The sequence below is a fragment of the Daphnia magna genome, linkage group LG2 (assembly GCF_020631705.1).
Source record: "Daphnia magna isolate NIES linkage group LG2, ASM2063170v1.1, whole genome shotgun sequence".
Classification (NCBI taxonomy): Eukaryota; Metazoa; Arthropoda; class Branchiopoda; order Diplostraca; family Daphniidae; genus Daphnia; species Daphnia magna.
The window spans coordinates 7,145,475-7,168,196 of NC_059183.1; the positions used below are offsets into that span (position 1 = coordinate 7,145,475).

The window sequence follows — 22,722 nt, forward strand, 5'->3', positions numbered from 1 at the left end:
GCTTATTCTCGAATGGACACTAGTACCACCACCAAAGATTCTTGGAACTTCATTGAACAATCGTTAACAAAACAAAAAACAAAAAAAACAGTTAGTTGTCGTTTTAGCGTTTTGATGTTAGAGTTCTTTTTACTTTTGGTGAAGTGTTGAAATTGAAGACAAAAGTTACGGGTTTGGAATATTTTTCATTGCAAGTGTTCTCCTGTTTAATTGAATAACAAGGATGTAAGTAAACAAAAATTATTAAGCATCAATTTTATCTTGTGTTTATTATTGCTAAACGTCAAGTTACGAAAAGGCCCTGTATTATCAAGAATAAAAAATTTTCAATCCAAAAAGACTTATTATTATTCTTATTAGTAGTAGAGTTATCTTATTAGTTATATTATATATTTCAGGTATAGCATAGCTGAGTGGTTAACGTGTCTGACAAGTGCATTAAATGAGAATAGGTTTTAGGTCCAGACCCTATCTGATTCTTGCCTTTTTTTTCAGTGATAGCACCATTTTATACAATATTTACATTAAATAAACGAAAATTTCAAAAAATAATTACATTGCATTTGTATTCATACAACAAAGAAAAAATTTGAAAATAAACGTAAAACACAATTGTTATATATATAGCGAAGTATTTGTAAAAACGGCATGTTTATATTTTGAAAAATGTTGTTCTTCGACACCAGTAGAACGCGCTGAAGTCCATTCCATGTTGGAAAAAAGGAGGTAGGGAGTGCGTCAAAACGATTGAACGGGCAAGATAGGGAAGCTCCAGGCTTTAGCTATTACATCCAGTGGGCTATGAATAGGGGAAGGCACCGAACACTGAAATCACCGCACCGATAAGAATTGTCACCGCACCGAATCGACTAAAAAGCTCCCCGATTAGCGCGGGGCCGAGCGCTAATTACCGATGCCAGAGTTTACTCCATACGTTGCGGTAATTCAACTAGGATCGATAACATTTAAAAAATCTAGATCAACAAACACACGGCAGTAATTGTTTTGTCTTCTTCTACGTATTCAAATTTAGGTAACATTTTAATTTTTGATTTCAATAGTATTAATATTCTTTTCGTATTTTAAAAATTATTGGTTCAAAAATATTGAAGCTATGGCAACGTTGACGCTGTTGACTGTTGATTTTTAGTTTAGTTTGTTTAGTCGTCTGCCGAATAAGAAAGACACCGAATGAACTAAACGATTTCGTAGGAGTCTGATTTGATCTCTGGTTGGAGACGGTCGACAAGTGGTCGGTCTCGAGTATCTTGTGTAAACTCAGCTCGTGGAAATTTCCCTGCTACTCGGTGAAGGTGTAAGTTGAAAGAGGCGAATAAATTGTGACTACAGGTACTCTAGCAGACCTAATTATAAGAGAGTTACCAACCAGGGGGTTGAGTAACCCTCCTAGGATGTCTTCTCAGCCCTTGCCCCCAGTCTTCATAAGACGAACTGACGGAAAAACTTTTAAGATTATGAAATCCCAAGAAATAGGCCAAATCACAAGCGAACTAGAGAACAAACTAGGTTTATTTGCATCGAGAATCAGTATAGCACCAGGAGGAGATCTTTTCATCCGGCCAAGCACCCTAGATCAGCAACAAGACCTGCTAAAGACAACAGAAGTCTTAGATGGAATCAAAATATCATGCTCTCTTCCCAGATCGCATGGGACAAGCAAGGTAGTAATCCACGGAGTCCCTCTGGGAGACACAGATGAGGAAATCCTGAAGGACCTCGGTAGTGACTACCAGATAAACTACGTTAGAAGGATCACGAGAGGAACTGAAAGAACACCAACTCCAACAGTCATACTGGAATTCAAAACAGAACGGCCTCCGACCAATATAGTCTTCAATTACATGCACTTCAAATGCCACCCATACGTCCCACACCCAATGAGATGCACTAATTGTAATCGGTTCGGACACACAAAAAACGTCTGCAAAGATAAACAGAGGTGCAAGGAATGCAGCCTCTGCCATGCAGAAGGGGAGACCTGCGACAAACCAAGATGCATAAACTGCAAAGGAGAACACCCGTCAGACTCAGTAACCTGCCCAGTCTTCGCCAAGCTAAAGCAAACATCGAAAATTGCCATAGATAAAGGAATAAGCCTTCACGAGGCCCGCACGCTACTGTCGTATAGTGAAGTGTTAAAAAAGAACGAACACACACAGCCAAGGCCAGACACGGAGATCGAAATCCTCAAAAGCCAAGTGACTGCTATGCAAACGGAGATCAGGGGCCTTAAAACCGAGCTGGGCAAAATAAAAAATCTGGAAAGAACCGTAGCAAGCCTCGAAAAGTCGATAGAAATATCCCAACAAAGCCAAGATCGACTAGAGAAAAAATTCGACATAATGAGCCACAAGCTAGAACAATTTATCATCCGACTCGGAATTAACATTGACAGCACGGAGCCTACTAGGAGCAGTGACTCGGAAAGCGAGATGGAAGAAGAACCCATCGATGAAACCCCAGTACTAACTAGGAGCATAATACCAGTAAGAATGCAGCCAGCAACATCCCATATTCAGGCAAGACGCACGTACGCCAGTTCGCAGAGCACTGGCCCAATTCCCAAAAAACAAAAAAGCAACAGTTCCACCAACAACAAAAAATGATAAAAATCATCCAGTTTAATGCCCGCAGCCTCACCAGGACAACACTCACCCAATTCAAGGCACACATGCACTAACACAAACCTCACATTGCTACACTATCCGAAACCTTCTGGAAAGACTCATTCGAAGTAAAATTCAAAGACTACTACGTCATAAAGAAAAACAGACAAGGGCAAGTCGGAGGAGGAGTAGCTATACTAGTCCATAAATCCGTTCAGCACACAACTATAGCACTGCCGCATCTTTCCACAATCGAAGCAACAGCAATCTCTATATTCGTTGATGGGAACCGCACAGGAAGGGAGTTTATGATAATTTCACTGTATATACCTGATGGATCCAAGTGCAAGGAAGAAGATCTGGATATCCTCGCTAACGCCAGCGAGGATATCCAGATACTGAGTGGGGATTTCAACGCCCAACACGAAAGATGGCAAGGGGGATGCCGACATCCGAACAGAAGTGGGAGTCTAATAGCCGGGCTGTTGGACACACTGGACCACCTCACCCTAGCGACACCAAAGGATCTAGGAACCAGGCAATGCTATAATTCTTTCACCACTTCCACCATTGACCTCACCATCATGCCCCCGTACTTAGCTGCTAAGTCGAAAATAACAAGAGGACCCGATCTAGCGAGTGACCACTTCCCAATTCACATCGAAATAGGAGTTCAAGCAACCAAAACAGGCAACCATGTTCCCAGATGGATACTAAAAGATGCGGACTGGATAACCTGGAACACGCAAATAAGTGGCCGCATCAACAACAGTGAATTTTACTCATCCCAAGATTCTGAAGTTAAATACCTTATCCTTCGAGAAGCTATGATACAGAGCGCACAGTACAGTAACATCAGAATGTCGAAACCGAATCAACAAATAAGTGCACACTCCACCAATCCGTGGTGGAACGAGAAATGCAAGGCAGCCGTATGATGGCCAGAAGAGCAAAAAACGCTTGCGATCCCAAGAAAGGGGGTATATGCTGTGTCACAAACAAAACCATCTGGAGGCGCCTGGATAATGAAAAGAAAAGGATCATTAAAGAAGAAAAAGAAAATACATTCAACAACTTCATTAATAACCTGAACCCTAGCTGCTCAACCACGAAAACCTGGGCGTTTGTCAAAAGCATGGTCGCGAAGGCTCCTCCACCGGACTACAACTCCTCACCTATAAAAAACCCGGATAACAACGAACTCGTTACTACACAAAAAGAGAAGGCCGAAATCTCCGCAAAACAGTACAACTACCAGAAAGAAAACTTACCCGACAACCAGCATTACGAACAACTCATCAACGTTAGGACCAACTCGCAAGTACCAAATGCCCTAAATTCCCCCATTCTAGGAAAAGAATTAGAATATGGACTGAAAAACCTAAAAAGCAATGCAATGGGGAAGAACAAAATCCACAACCTCATGATCAGAAACCTCTCACCGAGCAACCGCAGGCACGTCTTCCATCTCATGAATCACATGCTCCGAAATAAATACGTTCCAGCAGACTGGAAACAAGCAACAATAATTCCAATCATCAAACCAGGCAAACCAACAGATCAACCAGAATCTTACAGGCCTATCTCGCTTACCTCATGCCTGGGCAAAGTGATGGAAAGGATAATAAACCAAAGACTATCCGGGTATTTGGAAAACAAAAGATGCCGATTAAGAAACCAATCAGGATTCCGGAAAGGGAGAAGCACCATCGATAATATCCTTAGTCTCGAACAATACATACGCGAGGGTTTCAACAAAAAGCGCCCGCAAAATACATATGCGATCTTCCTCGACGTGGCCAAGGCCTTCGACACTACGTGGATTCAAGGGCTATTAGTCAAACTCAGCCTGCATGGAATCGAGGGAGAAATCCTGGGGTGGCTAAAAAATCTCCTAAAAGGAAGAACATACTGCGTAAGAATTGGTGATACACACTCGGAGAACTACCCCCTAAAAATAGGAGTTCCACAGGGATCACCGCTGAGCCCCCTACTATTCTCAGTCATGATGGACGACTTTCCTAAATTCGATGCAGGACAAACTTTCCTCTTCGCGGACGATGTTGAATTCCACATATCAGCATCAGACGGAGAGGAAGCGGAAAGATTACTGACCCCATACATGGAAAAAATCCAACACTGGAGTCGGAAATGGCGAATCAAATTCTCGGCTCCCAAGTCCCATATAGCACATTTCTGCCGTCGGATGTCCGAATCATGGCCGAACATCCGTTAGATATCTATGTACTCAATGGGTAGTTCCAGGGATGTCCGTCGGCTAGTCACCTTGGAAGTGCAATGGATGTGCAAGATTATATTCTACGGACCTCCTTCCAACAGCCAAGAAGATTTTCAATTGTTTCATTTAAGGATCGGCCTCGAGCCGATCGGGGCGCTTTTTTGCAAATCGGGTTTCTCATTTCGGGCCAAGGAGGCGTGGCTCAGGGTGGAAAATTCTTCTCCCCGAATTCAATTGGGGTTTGCAATCAATTGGATTGCAATCAATCGATTCATGAATGCAAAAAACATTATCGATTGACCTGATCTATCTGATAACAACCCCGATAATAGCTCGTTCTACCCGCTTGCCCCGATTTTTACTTTGAAACCGAAAGAACGGCATTTTTTTTTTATTGCTTCGGGGAAACGAGTTAACCTCAAATTTTTCCCCGCACCGCCCCGGTTGAAAAAGTGGCCCCTCAATTCAACCCCGAATGCACTTTATCGGTGCGGGGCGGTTAACTAGATTAGAACTAATTGGGGCCGATGACTAAGTTTCATTATTAATTGTCAAATTTCCAAAAGGGGAAAACTTAACCGTGTTCAAAATTTTCCCTTGAACGTATTTTTATTTTAAATCCAGCATTTAATACGAAAAATTGAAAAAATAAAGGAGTAATTATCTATTTGCCGGATGGTTTATTTTTAAATTTATTAAAAAAAATGAAAAAAATATATGTAAGTCGTGAGTTTGTTTGCACAGGCTTTCCGTTTAGCTTACGGGAACCAAGCCATTGGAAATTAACTCAAAGAAAATAAATATTATTCGGCATCTAATAATATTCAAAGCAAGTATACTTATAATAGGATTTTAATTTCAAATAATAAAAAACTACTTTAAACTTAATATATCATGCTGAAGTTTAAAATTCAAAAAATATTTAGCATAAATTGTTTTATTTCAATTTATACACTTCTGGTTTAACATAAGTTCGACATCATCTTGACTTCTTAAAAATCCTGTATGTGATTTGTTATCGAAAAAGCTAAAGTGTTTTACAACAATTCGATTGTATTGTTCAAAAATTATACATAGTACATCTATAGATTGGCACAGTGGAATAATATTTGAATGTGGTGCGGGAGACCCTAGTTCGAATCCTGATATGGCCTAATGCTTTTTCAAGATTATAGGACCAATACATGTCATATTTATAGCCAAATGAAAGCCCGTTCGGATATCCTTAGAATGTCCGACGGCGCTGTTGAGGGCGGTCAAAACCAAAAAAAATTACATCCATAGGACATCCAAATAGGATATCGGGCTGTCCGGAGGATATCAATAAGATGTACTCAACATCCGACCCCGACATCTGTCGGACCTCCGACGGACTGCCTTGTGTTATGTGGGGTCTAGCCTGATAAACTTCACGAGGCAAAGAAGACAACAAGTGGAGCCGATGATATTCCTAGACGGTGTGCGCATACCCAACACTAAAGAAGTTAAATACTTTGGAGTCACGTTCGACCAAGGCCTCAGGTGGGAAAACCAGACGGAAATCGCAATTAAAAAAGCACTGGGACTCAAGAACCTTTTCAAGATCCTCACCTACTCAAAACACGGTCCAGGCATTGAGTCACTACGTACCCTCTACATAGCCCTTATGAGAAGCAAGCTAGAATACGGACTAATAGTCTACGGCGCATCCAGCAAATCAAGGCAACAAAAGCTAGAAAGAATCCAGAATAGCATCCTGAGGACGATACTAGGGGCACCAGCAACAACACCAATCAAGGACATGCAATGCGAGCTAGCCCTGGAATCCATAGAAACCAGAAGAATAACCTTGGCTGGCAGATACCTCATAACAATCGAGCAAATGCCCGATCACCCGCTGTACGCATCAGCAAGAGAGTTTCGACATACCCCCAAAACATGGAAAAACCTAAATGTTCCTGGCCTAAAAACAGCAGCGGGGCACATCATGTCAGCAAGGATAGACCTCTCACAAGAGGTACCAATGCTCCCCCAACGCATCGAACCACCGTGGGTTGCCCAACCAATAGAACTGAAATATTTCCCTATGACGAAAATGGAAGCCCTATCCAACTCAGCAGCCGCAAAAGCGCTCTTCCACGAACTCGAAAGCAACCTAAGCTTGGCGAGAAAGTCCTACACCGATGGCTCAGCACAACAAGACACAGGGAAAACCACATACGGGGTCTACATACCGTCTCTAGAAGTGGAGGAATCCGGCACAATGAGGAAAGGCAACTCCATTTTCACGGCTGAAGCACACGCTTCCTCCGGGCTATGGAGATCACCTACGGCCATGATGAATGGACAGAAGAATTAGCCATCATCACGGACTCCAAATCAGTGGTACAAGTGCTGGAGACACCTAACAAAGCAAGCCACCAAATAATACACACCATTATCAGCACAGCAGGAAACCTAAAAAGTTCAGGCACTAAAACAACGATTTACTGGATACCTAGTCATGTAGGTATCCCAGGCAAAGAAAGGGCCGACCAGCTTGCCGTGAAGGAATCCTTAAATCTCGTCGCCACCAAGGAAATATGCAACCTGCTTTCAACAGGGGAGCAAGAAGCAATCCTACGGGAACACCTGAAGAAAAAGACTATGAATGAACTGAGACATGGCAACGACAAGATAAATATTCACCTGAGATCCAGAACTGGCATGCTCAAATGGCACATACAGAAATCCAGGCAGGTAACGAGAACCCTGTTCAGGTTGCGATCAGGACACAATAGACTGGCAGCAAACTTGGCTCGATTCCAAAGTGAACTAGATCCAGCCTGTCCCTACTGCGGGGAAAATGAAACCACAGCCCATGCCATACTTCATTGTCCAGCCACTGAGCTGGAGAGAGTAGAGCTGAGTAAAATTCTCACTAAAGAAAAACTGCAGCACAACCTAGAAAACGTACTAGGACTAAACTTTAACTTACCAACAAACACTCAACACGAAATTAGCAATGCCTTGGTAAGATACATCACAGAATCTGGCCTGATCCTGCGTATATGACGAAAAACAAAACAAAGACAGAACCCAAACATGCCACGCGCCTGAAAACAGAAAACAAAAACGAAAATCAAAATCAAAAACAACAGCCAGAAGGGAAGAAAACTACCAACTCATCACAATCCACTTAACATCAGCACACAGGCAACCACGAGACGACGCCAACTCATTGTACTCCTCCCCTCATCAGCACACAGGCAACCATGACGCCAACTGGGAGGGGGCTAAACAGCAACAAAAAAGCACATAGGGTATCCCTTTCCACCAAGCACTGCCTCAGAACAAAAACACCGGAAAAACAATAAACAAAAAAACAAAACAAAACAAAAAAAAACAAAAAAAACAGCAACAAAAACAACAGTAACCGCCAGAAATCAATAACAAAAACCGATGTCGCACCGAAAGTGTACCCCCCCCCCTCAAAACACCAAACCATCCGCCATAACTTCAGCGCAAACTAGGATGGGGCTAAAGGGCTAGCCAAAGCCCGAGAACTGAGGAACTCTGGATACCAGAGGGACACCCCTCAGAACCTCAAAACAAAAATCAAAAAATCAAAAACGATTTCGTAAGAGATCGTATATATCATCTGAAGGCATGCAACAAAACTATTGCTAATCTCTAGTTGCATTTCCATAGTCTATTTTAATTTTTGTGTTTTTTTATGTTTTCAGTTATTTTTTTCTCTTAGTTTCTAGGAGGGACCACAAACAGAAAAGTTAATATGCCTATTAAGGATATATTGGATGCAGTTGACGAAACACTAAAGATTGATGACACAGAAGCTCACATGGTATCACATGTCTCTGCATCTCTGAAGACTGAGCATGTAGCCTTTCTTTTAACCTGAATTCCTGTTTACTTACATTTGTAGGCAGTGTCGAACAGATTGAGCACAGCTCGATTAATGTGTCATACACAGCAAGGGGTGACACAGGTTCAATTGAAGTGCTTGAAGGTGAAGGGGTAAGATTAACTTCTTGCTGCGTTATCTACAAATTGTTTGTGTTTCCTAATTGATACAGAATGCCATGGCTCATATTCAAGTTATGGAAGCACCAATTTGAAGATGTCCTTTGCTTATCGCTCATCATGCCATGCTGGAAAGTCTTCTGTTTTCTGGTGGGCAGCCTGGCAGCTTCCCTTTTGTTTTTTATACAAGGCCTCTACACCAGCCGGGCAGGTAAGTTGAGCTATAACATGACCTTGGATGTCTTCATGGGCTTTGGTGGGTCTGCTGCCTTCTACATCGTTTATCTCTACTTTCAGAACCGTTGGTATTTTGAACGTTAGTTAGAAACGCAATGGGTTCGTGTGGAGCTGAGACAGATGAAAAGACAAATGTTAGCCTAATTGAAATGAGTATGTGTTATGGGCAAGGATAACGTTGTTTGATATAGGGTCTAGGGCAACCAAAGAACAATTCGTCAGTAGTGCATGCTGGAATGTCCGGCCCTTTAGCTTCGTTGTCCAACCCCTTTAGTGTAAGTGGCATCCCAGGAGGATTGTTCAGTTGTCAGGCATTGATTGTTATGGCTTGTTGATTTTTTTTAGGCCACAACTGGTGAAACTGGCTTGGAAAGTCCCAGATCCACAACTCTGTGAAAGGGAACATGTGCCAGCGAGATGTGGAGTAAGTCTACAATTTGAACGATTGGATAATTTCTACTCAATGGCTTTCTTTGGTAGTGCTGCATTGGCTTTCCTGTGCGACGAGAGACATATCAACTCTACAGTGGATGAAGTTCACTTCGAATCTACAGACAGCTACATATCATGTTAAGTTACCTTATTACGTCTCACTTTTTAAAATTACGGTAAGGAACATTCTGTAGAAACTTACTTTAACCACCTCTTTCAGAAGTGTGGCAAAGTGCATTTGTCTAATGGCTATTTTTTCTATAGTTTTAGCTTCTAGGAGCGTTGATGTTTGTTTTACAAAAGGTCACGGCGGGCCGCCTCCTTGAAAACTTTTATGAAGACCATAAAATTACCAATAGAGAGAATATATTAAAGTGTCGCAAGAATAGTGTACCTGTTGTCAGTCACTCGGACGATATTGAGACAAAATGCCCAGTTCCAAAGAAGAGGTAGCCTATTGGTCGCTGCTCCGAAGAAAAACACAAGTAATGCAACATTTTTAACTGCTTTACGTGTCTCCACTCAAAAGCTATTTATCAGATGTCATGAGTCCAGTTGCAAATCGTGAAACCTGAGCTAAATGTTCGTAAATGAAGTTTCCTACACTGCGGAATCAAATTTCAGCCAACTAAGAAGAAAAAAAAGCACTGCAAGACGTGATTGCAATCAGGAACAGCACGTTCGTCTGAAATGGCCACAGTTTGAAGAAGAGCTTTCTTAAAAAAAGGCAATAAGTTCTGGAAACCCAACGTAATCAAGATTCCACCTCGAACAGTTTGAGCGAGCCATATTCCTTCAATCCTAGAGATCGAGGTCTGAACTACTTGGTTGGGCCAAAGTTATTTGCTTTTGAAGTGCAAGCAAGTATTCAATCAAGTGTTTTAACTGCAACAAGGTAGGGGAGAACGGGGTCAAACTGGACAAAAAATTTCTTTTCTCTTTATTTAGATTTCTATGTTCTTTTTCTAATATTTATTTTTAGTTAATGGTGCAGCACCTCCTTGGGTAACTCCACAATTTTTTTTTAATTTTTAAGTCTTAAAATAAACGAGTTATAAGGATTTTAATGAAGTCGGTTTTTTAAAGTTTTTATTTAAACGGCGGGGCAAAACTGGACAGGGACGGTGTGAGATTGGACATTGCCAGTTTTCCTCATAAGGAGACATAAAATAAATATAAAAAAAATATGGGTAGACTGCTTATTCAATATTTTATTCATTCATATTGAAATATTTGCAATAGAAATGAAAAATAGAGAGTTATGTCATTTTTACGAAATAGGGGGCTGAAATGGACAATTTTTAGGCGGGTAGAGTAAAATGGGAGGGCTTAACAGAGTATCGAGTATCGATTTGTCAAACGGGCGTATATGGCTTCTCCACAAGCACCTCCCACTCCAATATCGAAGTTGTCCGATATGACCCCAAAACTGTGTGTCCAAAATGACCCAACCCGGTGCTATTTAGTATTTCGTTAATAACTTAACACTGAAAAGGCATTAAAATTTAAGTTTTTTATCAATCATTAAAGAAATGAATTGGCTATTTCACGTATCATTATTTTATTCACTTGTAGTGTTTTTCACTTTAAAAATGCTTACAGTAATAGGGAAGAATATTACATCAAACAGGGCCATTTTTTTAATTCTGCGATAACAAGAACAATAATGATTCGATTTTAATCAATATTTTTTCTAGAACGTTAAACATTGCAGTCTATACAAAAATTAAAAAAAAAAATTTTTTTTCCATGTTGACCCCGTTCTCCCCTATATATGCTTATTTATGCTCTGTATTACTTTACCTCTTACTTAGTCTTAATTCAAATTGTAAACAGCTTTTCGGTAAACCACCGCCCACAATTATTGGCAGAAAATGATGCAGAATGTCCAGATGATGCTAGGGATTCTTCTTACGCTCTGAATAACAGCTGATTCACAACTGAAAAATCATACGAATGATATTATTCATATCCTTAATGAAGAAAGGAAAGTACTGTACAGTTACGCAGCTCCATATTTGCTTGATTATCCATATCCAGGAGTGGAAAAGTATACGCACTACGAAATGGCTCGCTTAGGGATGCTGCCATTAGTGAATGTAAAACCACTCATTCCTAAACTGGGCCCAGTCATCAACGATGTCACCTCTTTCAAATACCCCATCACCGTTTCTTCGTGTTGAGGGAACCCAACTAGTTGCAGTGTATTCAACTATTCATAGTGTAAGGCATTCTCCCTCTCGGGTGAATGGCTTTACGAATTAAGACAATTTGTTGTGTAAATAAACTCAGAGGCGTATTTACCCACAATGATGATTATGTATTACTAAGCTGAGGCCAAAGGTTTACAAGACGAGTAGGAATACATGGAAGCGAGTCCAATAGGGAAACTGAGCGTGAGATTTGAGACAAAGTAATTTGATCTTACCGTGGTAGCGCGTGCGTACAAGCGTGAGGGAATAATAGGAGAAAAACGGGAAACAATACTACTTGCCGACACGTATAGTATTTGGAATACGTGTTGAGAAGATAATTCGAATACACACGATGCTCGGAGAGGAAAGAAGAACAAAATAAGTTGGAGGAATAACTAATGGATTAAAATGAATAAGCTAACACATCAAGATAAAAGTCTACTGTTTAAGAGTGACAATTCAAGCTAAAGGCGACTGAACGTCTTGCAAGCTGATACTTGTCTGACTCTTGTCAGAAAGTGGGTTCACCATGAAACGTCGCATCTTCGCGTGTGGCGTGATGTTCGTGACGCGTAGGTGCGTCACACGCGTGAGTCAGAACCCGGAAGTTTTATCTAGGTCAACATGGTTGCACATGAAGCAACTAGCAAATACGTTTAAAATAGTGAATAAGAATATAATGTGAATATAAAATAAGCATAAGCAAATAGATCATATTGTGGGTATCTTGCAAAGGTATATATATTTTGATGGCTTCGTTACAATAGCTGTCATTTCGGCAACAGAAAATGTTCTGAATAGGGAAAAAATCCGTAAAACATGGAAAAACCACGTCACCATTGTCGTTGGAAAAGGTTTGCTGAGCATGGCTCGTTTTGTCTTTGTTTTAGGGATGACAAACGACAGTTTGTTGCAGAGCAAAATTCGAGGGGAAAGCATGCTTCATGGTATCATTTGTTGATTTGTGTGGTTTAATTGCAGAAATGTATGGAATGAATACACACCTACCAATATTGAATAATACTGCCATCAATTAGGATTACGTTTCATAAATGGGGATTGTGATGGAATTTTTCTGCCGTCTGTTCTTTGCTAGTCTTTCATACTTTGATCTAGCAGACCGGTTCTGAACCTTCCGGCTGCCGACCCTTTTGCTACTGATATTCGGAAGAGAAGTCGGATTCCATCAAACCGACCCGGATTTTTCTCATTCTTCTGCTCTTAATGTCTTTGGTCACCCTCTACGTCGGAAGGTATCTTAATCATAAACAATCGGCACCTCTTGATGATTGGGAAAAGGAGGTACTCGTCCGTGGGGACTTGTTTAGTGTTCCGACTGTGGACTCCCTTGTAACTAAGAAAACTGTTACTCCTCCATATAAAAGCCAGGAAAGAAGCACATTAAGTCATTCCTGGTCGACTGTCTGTCTCCCACTGTCACATTCAATTTGCTCTCGTAGATTTTAACTTCATTATAGATGGCGGAAAATGTTTCTGATGGCGAAGTTGAGGACAATATAGATGATGCTGGACGAGTTCGAGAAATCGTCAATGTTACCGAGATTCAAGGAGAAAAGAAAAACGGAAAGCTCTACAAGACCGAGCAGAATTTATACCATCGTGCAAAAACATCGTAAGTTTGAAAGATTTTCAATATCATTTATCTGTTTTTACGTTATTGCTATCTAGTCTTTAAACTTTTATTTATTTTTTTATTTTAGGAGAAACTCTGTATCATTTAGATGTCGACGCTACACATCAGATAATTGCCAGGCCCGTCTTATTTTAAAGGATGGTCTTTATCGCACCTGTGGTCTTGAACATTGTCATCTAAGTGAAGAAGAAGAGATAGCGCGAATCGAGTTTGTAAATGAGTGTTGCAGACGTGTTATTCAGCAACGGGCACCTGGAGGCCTCAAGCGCATATTTGAGCAACTTCGGCACGAGTAGGAATTCATTTGATAATGATATATTTTTCTCTTATAATTTGATTTCTTCTTTGTTTGAATCAGGCGACCCGAAATTATTATCGGATTTGACGCTGCGATTGAAAAAAGAATGCAGCGCGCTCAACAAGATAATAAGCCACCTGTACCGAGGACATTTGACGAGGCAGAGGCTTTGCTAGTAGAGCTACCGCAATACCGGTAATAAATGATTATAAAACAAATGAAAATATTAATAAAAATAGTAGATTTCTCGTTTACAGGAAAACACTAGACGGGTCAGCTGAATTTTTTAGGAGCCGTGTCTCCACGGCTACCGGAACGGCATTTATCTTCATTTCGATGGCTCTATTGGGATCCCTCAACCGGTCAACCGGTCAAAACAACTGCAAGGTGACGGAACATTTAAAACGGTCCCTCATTTATTTTACTAATTGTTCACGCTCCACCTGAAGGCGTATAAAAAGGTCAGTTATTGAATTTATTAATTTGGTGTACCATTTTTAAATTTTATTTTTATTACGTCTTGTCTAGCCATTTCCAGTGGCTTATGTTCTAATGAGCGAAAAGACGCTACCCCTGTATAATCTAGTGATGGGGGTAATAATTGGAGCCACGCTTGAAGTGAACATCGACCAAGGCTTTGCGTGTGAACGCATTATTTCTGATTTTGAAGAAGCAATTCTTGTTGCCCTTCAAACATCATTCCCTGCCGCAGAAACGCGTGGTTGCTGGTTCCACTACGGCCAAGTATGATAATTTAAATTTAATATAGTAAACTACACAATAACTATATAACGTTATGCTATTTTTTTTTGTCATTTAGGCTATTTATAAGAGAGCATGCAGGGAGGGGTTAGCCGTCGCTTATAGGTCAAGACCGGTTGTTAAACGAATCATCCAGATGACGATCGCCCTTGCGTTGCTTCCTGCCAATCAAATTTACATCGGATTTGTTGTATTAAAACACATTTCTTGGTTTTGCCGTATTGCAAAATGTTAATGTTTTTTATTTTCCTAGGCAATTCAACGTGAAAATAGTATTGCTTTGCAACTGGAGTTGCCGGAAACGCATGAAGCAGTGCAGCGGTTTTATCAATATTGGGCGGGCTATTGGCTGGCAATACAAACCCCAGCTCGGTTTAGCGTTTGTGGCCGAAGAAATCGAACCAACAATGACGTGGAGTCATGGAACCGTTGGTTCAATGCCCGCTGTCCTGGACATCCACAAAATTTCTGGGATTTCATTTGTAAAACTACATCATATAAACTATATTTCTTTTGCAAATTTAATATAATATTTAATTTTTTTTTAGTTTATCTCCAAGAGTGCGAAGAAACCGCACGCCTCGACTTTATAGCTTTAGGTCAAGCTGAAAACATTCGTCGGGAGGCATTGTCGCAACGGGCTGCGCGAAAGGAACGTCTTATCATCCAACGGGAGAGAGACTTGGAAGACGGTCTCATAGACGTCTATGAATTCCTCCACCAATCGATGTCATCTTTTGAACCTGCTGAGGTAAATTTAATTATTATGTTATGAAAGTGTAAATATATTAAATAATTTTTGTCGGAAAATTATGAAATCAGGATTTTCAAAGAGAATTGCCTGGTAATCCAGTACGAAGGAACCAACGGCGAGTTCATTTGAACGGCCCGTTGTCATACCACGAGCTGGGCCTCACAACGCTAGGCAAAGAGCTGACTAACCACGGCGAAACCCTGTTCCACCCCTTGATCGACAAGCTTTGGTGGTCGCTCGACCTGTTGGCCGCCCTCGCCGGAATCCTGCTCCGTTAGTAGAAGGGGTTGCCGCTATTCCTCGACCTGTTGGCCGCCCTCGCCGGAATCCTGCTCCGGTTGCAGAAGGTGTTGCTGCTATACCCCGACCTGTCGGCCGCCCTCGTCGGAATCCTACTCCGGTAGCAAAAGGTATGGCCGCTATAGCCCGACCCGTTGCCAGGCCTCGCCAAAATCCTGCTCCTGAAGCGGTTGTCGACGTCGTACAACCACTCGACCAGCGTCATCAAAATCATGTGCCACTTAATGTAGGGCAAGTTGTAGCTGCCGAAGCTGTTGCTATACCTGGTGGAGACATAAATGATGAAGGTGAGGCTGCTCCGGCTAATGTGCGCTGTAGCGTATGTTTGTTTAATGTCGTGAATCGAATATTCTTGCCGTGTGCCCACACATTCTGTCACGAATGCACTGATCGATTTGAACGTAACTTTCCTTGTCCGCAATGTCGTACGCCTTTCCAAACTGCGATCGTTTTTTTTCTTCCATAACTGTTTAAAATTCATCCTTTACATTTGATACTGCATAAGTAATTCTGATATGATAAGACTGCCAAGTGAACACAGACAATTCTAACATATGTTTTTTGTACCCCTGCATTACAAAGAAGACTAAGCCTTTCGATGTTCTGTAATTATTCCATACATTTATGCAATTTAACCACACAGATCACCAAATAAGGTAACTTAACATAATTTGTAGCTGCCCGGCTGGTGTAGAGGCCTTGTATAAAAAACAAAAAGGAAGCTGCCAGGCTGCCCACCAGAAAACAGAAGACGTTCCAGCATGGCATGATGAGCGATAGGCAAAGGACATCTTCAAATTGGTGCTTCCATAACTTGAATATGAGCCATGGCATTCTGTATCAATTAGGCATATCTGTAGATTGGTATAGTGGTTAGTTTATGGAGGGGTTTCCGGAAGGGGAATAAACATGTATGAGGTAGGTGCATTTTAAAATATCACTAAAATTACATAAATAAAATATGTGGGAAAGAATCTACTAATCTAATGGGTAGGGAGTTTCTACGGGAAAAGGGGGGATATCCTCAGCTTAAGTCGGAAGTTTGTTTGCACAGGCTTTCCATTTAGCTTACGGGAACCAAGCCATTGGAAATTAACTTACAGAAAATAAATATTATTCGGCATCTAATAATATTTAATGCAAGTATTACTTGTGATAGGATTTTAATTTCAAATAATAAAAAACTACTTTAAACTTAATAAATCATGCTGAAGTTTAAAATTCAAAAAATATTTAGCCTAAATTGTTTAATTTCAATTTATGCACTTCTGGTTTAACCTAAGTTCGACACCATCTTGACTTCTTTAAAATCCTGTATGTGATTTGTTATCGAAAAAGCTCAAGTGTTTTACAACAATTCGATTGTATTGTTCGAAAATGATATATTACATATCTGTAGATTGGTACAGTGGTTAGTTTATGGAGGGGTTTCCGGAAGGGGAATAAACATGTATGAGGTAGGTGCATTTTAAAATATCACTAAAATTACATAAATAAAATATGTGGGAAAGAATCTACTAATCTACTGGGTAGGGAGTTTCTACGGGAAAAGGGGGGATATCCTCAGCTTCGGGGTTTGGTGCACCATGATGGAAATGGGCACACACCATATCCATTGATCCCTGGATCGCTGCCAATCGGGCCTTGAATCGGAAGGCACCCCAGGATCTTCCGTTGATTCCGAGAATCGAACGGATTTCGTCGTTCCTGGGGTACCATGATCCAAGAGACCCGACAACCAGGGGGAGAATCCTCCCATGCGAAGAATATTTATCATATTTCCGCTGGTAGGCATTCTCCATACTCCCTGGTTGGTCATAGCAGACCACGACGTCGACCATCACCCGGGAACCGGAGAGTTGAAATTCAACATCTGGTCTTAACCTTTGCCCGGGGATGGCATTGTTGATCGTGACGTCGTGTCCCTGCTTGACTAGCAGCGACTCCAAGAGATCTTGGATGGTGTTGTGCCTCTTGGTGGCGAGCTGGAGACCTTCTTCACAGTGGTTAAGCACATGAAACCCGGTCTCGTTTTCCTTTCCGCATCGGCGGCAACTCGTATCTTGCTCCTGTGAGCAAAACCACGAGTGCCCCCGAAGAGGAAGGATGTCGAGCCGGGCCCTGTGAATATATCTCCAGTCGCGGAAGGAGAGGGGCGTACGGCAGGATACCAGGCGAGCCATGTCTTTCGACTTGTCTTCCAGGGAGAGGCCAGTAGCAACTACTCCCTGGTGGCACTTGTCGGAAATCAGGTCCCTGGTATAGCGCTGCCGAGCTACTTTCCGAAGTCCGCGGACTGCCTTGACTGGGCTTACGGAGACGTCATCGGCGACAATTCTTAGATTTTCGTCGCCGGATACATCAATCCGCACTCCCAGTCGTTTGGCAGCTTGGCGGGCAAGAGTCCAAAGATTGGACCCTGCCTCCGCGTACCTCAGTCTGTAGAGCCCCCCATCCACGGATCCCGAAAGATATTTCCCAACTGGCAACACTCCTGGATGCTCGTTTCTGAACCCTCGCCGGATGGTGTCATGGAGCTGCTCTCGGCATATGTTCCTCACTGTAGGGTTTCTACAAGTGAGGAGCTGAGCAGCCCTGGCGATGGTCCAGATATCGGCCTAATCAGTGAGGCGGCATGTTCCTAGGCCCCCAACCCGCTGGTCCGCGTAGAAAAACGGGACCGTTGCGTGATTGGGAAGGTTGCAAATAAAGCCTAGAAACTTCCTACACTCAGTGTCCAGTTGGGTAAAACAGTCTTTCAGGACCCGACCCGAAGCGAGGTGATGGGAAAGGGAGGGAAGAAGGTGGCTACGGAAGATTTCAAGTTTTTGCCATGGTGCGAGGTGGGAGGCGGCAATCTTGTCGAGGTTAGGGATAAGGTCTGTTGGTGGTCGAAACCGCAATTTTTCTTCGATCGGTGTACCAAGATATGTTTCTTGGTCGTCTGGACCCAGGCACCGAATTCATTGATCACCAATTCGGCACTGGGCGTCAGACGGCTTGCCTTTGTCGAAGACCAGGCAAGCACACTTCCCGGCATTAAATTGCAGCCCCAAGATGTTTGCGGTGAAGGTAAAAACGTTTAAAATGTTTTGGAGCTCGGAGGGAGAATTTTTAACCACGGCAATGTCGTCAGCATATGCCGTGGTTTTCACGAGCGAGCCAAACATTAAAAATCCGGGGTTAATATTGGACTTTCCGGCCCTGACGAGGGGTTCGGAAGCCAGGTTAAAAATAGGGGAACTAAGAGCGTCACCCTGGCGAACACCTGCTGTCGGGAAAATGCGGATGGATTCTTTCCCAACGGCAAAATCCATCCGATTTCCCGAATATATGTCCACCAGGATGCGCCGGAGGTCCTCTGGTATTGGAAGTGATGTGAACAGCTCATTCAGAACGGCGTGAGACACAGATCCAAACGCGTTGCACATGTCCAGCCATGCAATAGACATGTGCTTTCGTTTGGTCTTTGTCTCCTCGACAACCGTCTGCAAGAGCTGTGTATGTTCCTGAATACCATGGACCCCCGGGAGGAAACCCTTTTGCTCGGGAGATAACCAGCCAAGGTCTGAAGCGACTTGCGTTATTCTCTGGCTGATCACTCCCGAGAACAGTTTGTAAATGGTAGGAAGAAGAGATATTGGTCTAAAGTTGGAATAGTCGCTAGTGTCCCCTTTCTTGAAAATGGGAACAGTTCGCGATGTCTTCCAACAATTAGGAACCCCTAGCTTCCAAACCATTTTACAAACTGTTTCCAGCAGAATGCAGTTGGGGTCGATGGCTCTAAGATGACGGTATTCTAGGCCATCAACCCCTGGTGATGTGTTTGTAGCCCGGTGAAGCTTAGTTTCAAGCTCTTGTTGGGTTGGCGCACGATTAAGGAAGTTCATCAGGTCCTCTGAAGGTTGGGACCAGTCGCATGTGTCGTAGAGTTCCCTCGCACTTTGGCACTGCTGCGGAGATGGTTTCAATCGGTTGTAAGTCCTCTTGAGATATTCCTCCGCAGCTTGTACAGTACCATCGTAGGAGGGTGAACGGTCTTCGAGCACCTGTCGAACGGCTCTTCTTGGGTAAATGTCTAAGAGCCGCTGAATCTTCCTCGCCTCGTACGCCTTTTGCTTGATATGTCACCGGGCCTTCTGCATCTGCCGGTTTTGGTTTCTTTTTCTTTTGTCAGGGTTTCCTCGAGGTTGTTCAGGGCTAGGGTCTTGTAAAATTTGTGCTTTAGGGAGCCAGTCAGCTGTGCAACGTTCGAGGACATCGTCTAGGTCATGTAAAGTCTCAGAGCTCAAGAAGGTAGGAACCCAGAGACTGACAAAATCGTCGTCTCTTTGGCTCTGCTCTTCTGAGCTGTGGTGACTACGTACTCGATTGCTGTGCTGACTGGGGACAAAGGATAAGTTCTCGGGGTTAGGTGAAGGGTCTAAAATCTCTTGTGATAAAGTTGTGGGGCTAGTATTTTCTTGTGGGGGGAGTTCATAAAGCCAACTAAAATTTTGTGTATTAAAAGAGGAGGCGAACTCCCTCCCAAGATCTAAAATAGGGCTAGCGGTAAAATTTGCTGGAGATTGGACATTACCAGGGGATTCCTCGATCGCTGGGATTTCCACCACGGATAGCTCATCACGCTCGTCTTCTGTTGCAGTAACATCATCTAGAGAGATCACTGCAGCAGAAGAGTCACGGTTGGAGCCATCCATACTGGATATCCCAGCAAATCGGATAGAGGGTAACCGATTGGAATGTAACCTTTGGTAATGTCCTTTTAGTGTAGGGCCATCTCCAGCAAATCCACACACTCCGCATTCCCAATATTTAACTAGTCGGAGTGTGTGGGCTGTCTCTAGGTGTCTGTGGATACTACCCATGGCTCTGGTGTTAGTTGCCAAGGTAGTCCACTCACACCTAGGACACTTCGTGGGTTTCCCAGGGTATTTTAAAATTATTTTGTCCCCTTCAATTCTGGAAGGGGAAAACGTGGGGAGAGAAGAGTGAGCGGGATTAGGAGACCCTCAGAACCATCCATTGCAGATGCAATGGTTAGTTCGAGGGAATGGCGGAGAATGCTGGAGGAAAGGGACTCAGTACAAGGTCTTGCATGTCTGCCGGCTGAAATAAAGGAATTAAATTCCTTTTTACAGCCAAGGCAGACATACTGGGTGGTGTACTGAACCCCTCTCCTAGAATGTCTTTCTTTTATGTGTGTCTCCGCCAATTGTCTCTTGCGATCCCCAGACCAGGGACCGCTACCTCGCTCACCTTGACAGGATTTCTCCCCACATTTTAAAATGTTTGGCAGAGGAACTGGGATTTTAATGATTGTCCCATGAAGTCTTACTCTAGTAGAATTTCTACTAGATGCTCCTTCCTCTGCCATTGCTACCCTGGGCCCACTTACATATGAAACAATAAAATAGTAATTCTTATTGACTAAAAACAAAAAAGTAAAGCAAAAATCGGTAAAATACTGTTAGAAAAATAAAAAACAAACCATTAAAAATCTGAAGAGAAAATTCTAAATAAATATAGAAAGAAAGGATTTTTAGGAATTAAAGAAAGAAAAAAAATAGCAAAATTGATGTTTTAAGTACTAAAAAATTAAAAATAAAATAATTTTGTGAAGAATAAAAAAAAAATAAAAAACCGAAGAAATTTTGGAATAAAAAAAAGTTGAGTGAAGAATAAGGAAAAAATTTTAACTTCTGGTTTAACCTAAGTTCGACACCATCTTGACTTCTTAAAAATCCTGTATGTGATTTGTTATCGAAAAAGCTCAAGTGTTTTACAACAATTCGATTGTATTGTTCGAAAATGATTAAATGATATATAACATATCTGTAGATTAGTACAGTGGAATAATATTCGGCTGTGGTGCGAGTGACCCGAGTTCGAATATTGACATTTCGTTTGACGGTTTCAAAACCCGATATCATTACTGTGTACCCTATTTGACTTGTATTTTGCAATACATCATAGTTTTATTTATTTTCCTTCACTTGCACACCCATTTTAAGTTAAGGCTGGGCCGTATCTTTTAAAGTGGGTATTTTAAACGAAAGAAAACCGCTTGATAAGCACCTACCCGAGTAATGACCGATCAGCTATTTTTCAGGTAGGTAGGTCGGTGCGGTTTAACGTGTCTCGGGTAATCCCTCTATCCCAGTACACAAAATTAAAATAGCTTTATAGGTAACCATATTAAGTCTAAATAAACAAATTTTACAGAAATGGATAGCCGATGATGGGGGCTATCCACTTCCGTAAAACTTTTACTTAAAAAAATACCTAACCGAGGGGTAAACCGATTGGATATTTTTGTCGGTGTGGTTTGACGGATCGTGAACTGAATGAATTATAATCGGTAAACCATAAGCTCTATATTTGAAAAAAATTACAGGAATGGATAGCTATTGATTAGATCTATCCATTTGTTCAAAATTATGGCATTAAAAATTTTTACTAGGGTAGTAAACCGATTTACAATTTTTTGCTTTGGTCGGTACGGTTTCACGGGTATCGGGTAACCCCCACCTCCCTGATATATGTAAAACTTCAATAATTTTTTTGCGGAAAAACCATAAGTCCAAATTAAATAAATTTTACAGATATCGATAGCCCTCATCAAAAGCTACCCGATTCTGTAAAAATTATGAAAAAATATTCATAAACAAAAAACTTGAGACAAGACATTTTTTAATAGTTTTTCCGCTCTATGGATATACTCGACCCTATTGACAAAAGGAAAAAATATAATCCTTTTTAAATTTTTTTTTCTATAAATATTTGTTCAAAGTTTTTTATAGAAATAGATAGATCTTGATGAGGGCTATTGATATCTGTAAAAATTATTTAATTTGGACTTATAGTTTTTCCGCAAAAAATTATTTAAGTTTTACATAAATCAGGGAGGTGGGGGTTACCCGATACCTGTAAAACCGCACCGACCTTAACAAAAAATTGTAAACCGGTTTACTACCTTAGTAAAAATTTTTTATGTAATAAATTTGAACAAATGGATAGATCTTATCAAGAGCTATCCATTCCTGCAATTTTTTTTCAAATATAGAGCTTATAGTTTACTGATTATAATTCATTAAGTTTCACGATCCGTCAAACCACACCGACAAAAATATCCAATCGGTTCACTACTCGGTTAGGTATTTTTTTAAGTAAAAAGTTTACGGAAGTGGATAGCCCCCATCATCGGCTATCCATTTCTGTA

The 22,722-nt window shown here is 41.7% G+C and overlaps 2 long non-coding RNA genes and 1 pseudogene across 2 annotated transcripts; 2 read left to right on the top strand and 1 right to left on the bottom strand.

Annotated features, from left to right (window-relative positions):
* Nucleotides 1–3,565: 3,565 nt before the first annotated feature.
* LOC116926140 lies at nucleotides 3,566–4,067 on the bottom strand. Its single transcript, XR_004395871.2, has 4 exons — nucleotides 4,048–4,067; nucleotides 3,899–3,975; nucleotides 3,715–3,802; nucleotides 3,566–3,645 (listed from the first exon to the last, which is right to left on the bottom strand). It is a non-coding gene; the product is annotated as an uncharacterized LOC116926140 (long non-coding RNA).
* A 4,590-nt stretch (nucleotides 4,068–8,657) lies between these two features.
* LOC123470149 lies at nucleotides 8,658–9,526 on the top strand. Its single transcript, XR_006643662.1, has 3 exons — nucleotides 8,658–8,862; nucleotides 8,922–9,079; nucleotides 9,451–9,526. It is a non-coding gene; the product is annotated as an uncharacterized LOC123470149 (long non-coding RNA).
* Nucleotides 9,527–13,210: 3,684 nt separating this feature from the next.
* Nucleotides 13,211–15,478, top strand: LOC116926956 (annotated as a pseudogene).
* The last annotated feature ends 7,244 nt before the right edge of the window (nucleotides 15,479–22,722 follow it).